The following is a 1930-nucleotide window of genomic DNA, read 5'->3' on the forward strand; positions in this document are numbered from 1 at the left end:
TCACAGTCACGGACAGACAGTCCCAGTCACAGTCAGACAGTCACAGTCACAGTCATATAGTCACAATCAGACAGTCACAGTCACAGACAGTCGCAGTCACAGTCATATGGTAACAGACAGTCACAGTCCGACAGTCACAGACAGTCACAGTCAGATACTAACAGTCAGACAGTCACAGTCAGACAGTCACAGTCAGACAGTCACAGTCACAATCAGACAGTAGCAGTCAGTCGCAGTCAGACGGACACAATCAGACATTCACAGTCACAGTCACAGTCAGATAGTCAGTCAGACAGTCACAGTCACATTGTCACAGTCAGTCACAGTCACAATCAGACAGTCACAGTCAGACACTCACAGTCACAGTCAGACAGTCATAGTCAGAGGCAGACAGTCCCAGTCACAGTCAGACATTCACAGTCACGGACAGACAGTCCCAGTCACAGTCAGTCACAGTCACATAGTCACAATCAGACAGTCAGACACAGTCACAGTCACAATCAGACAGTCACAGTCAGCCATTCACAGTCACATTCAGACAGTCACAGTCACAGTCACAGTCAGACAGTCACAGTCACAGTCCGACAGTCAGTCTCACAGTCAGTCACAGTCACAGTCCGGCAGTCAGACAATCTCACAGTCCGACAGTCACAGTCCGACGGTCACAGTCACAGTCCGACAGTCAGTCGCAGTCCGACAGTCAGTCGCAGTCCGACAGTCAGTCACAGTCCGACAGTCACAGTCAGACAGTCACAGTCAGACAGTCACAGTCACAGTCCGACAGACAGTCACAGTCACAGTCTGACAGTCAGTCTCTCAGTCATAGTCACAGTCAGACAGTCCCAGTCACAGTCAGACAATCAGACAGTCTCATGGTCCGACAGTCACAGTCAGACAGTCACAGTCCGACAGTCAGACAGTCACAGTCCGACAGTCAGACAGTCACAGTCCGACAGTCACACAGTCACAGTCAGACAGTCACAGTCTGACAGTCAGTCACAGTCCGACAGTCACAGTCACAGTCCGACAGTCACAGTCAGACAGACAGTCACAGTCGGACAGTCACAGTCAGACAGTCACAGTCCGACAGACAGTCACAGTCACAGTCCGACAGTCACAGTCCGACAGTCACAGTCCGACAGACAGTCACAGTCACAGTCCGACAGTCACAGTCCGACAGTCACAGTCTGACAATCAGACAGTCACAGTCCGACAGTCACAGTCCGACAGTCAGACAGTCACAGTCCGACAGTCACAGTCCAACAGTCACAGTCAGACAGTCACAGTCCAACAGTCACAGTCAGACAGTCACAGTCCGACAGTCACAGTCCAACAGTCACAGTCAGACACAGTCAGACAGTCACAGTCAGACAGCCACAGTCACAGTCCGACAGTCACAGTCCGACAGTCAGTCACAGTCCCAGTCAGATAGTGACAGTCACAGTCACAGTCCAACAGTCACAGTCCAACAGTCAGACAGTCTCACAGTCAGACAGTCACAGTCCGACAGTCAGTCACAGTCTGACAGTCACAGTCCGACAGTCTCACAGTCCGACAGTCCCAGTCCGACAGTCAGAATGTCTCACAGTCAGAAAGTGTCACAGTCAGACAGTCACAGACGGACAGTCACAGTCACAGTCACAGACAGACAGTCACAGTCACAGTCACAGACAGTCACAGTCCCATGCCCAGTCCCAGTCACAGTCAGATAGTCCCAGTCACAGACAGTCACAGTCCGACAGTCAGACAGTCTCACAGTCCGACAGTCACAGTCACAGTCACAGTCCGACAGACACAGTCCGACAGTCACAGTCCGACAGTCACAGTCAGACAGTCAGTCAGACAGTCACAGTCAGAGTCACAGTCAGTCACAGTCATAATCAGACAGTCGCAGTCACAAAGTCACTGTCACACAGTCACAGCCACAAAG

The 1930-nt window shown here is 51.6% G+C and overlaps 1 protein-coding gene across 4 annotated transcripts in view; it reads right to left on the minus strand.

Moving 5' to 3' along the window:
* Positions 1-1930, minus strand: part of LOC109924302 (multidrug and toxin extrusion protein 1-like) — a 46725-nt gene that overhangs the window by 16070 nt on the left and 28725 nt on the right. The window lies entirely within an intron of this gene.

This window comes from Rhincodon typus, chromosome 26 (genome assembly GCF_021869965.1).
Source record: "Rhincodon typus isolate 14 chromosome 26, sRhiTyp1.1, whole genome shotgun sequence".
Taxonomy (NCBI): Eukaryota; Metazoa; Chordata; class Chondrichthyes; order Orectolobiformes; family Rhincodontidae; genus Rhincodon; species Rhincodon typus.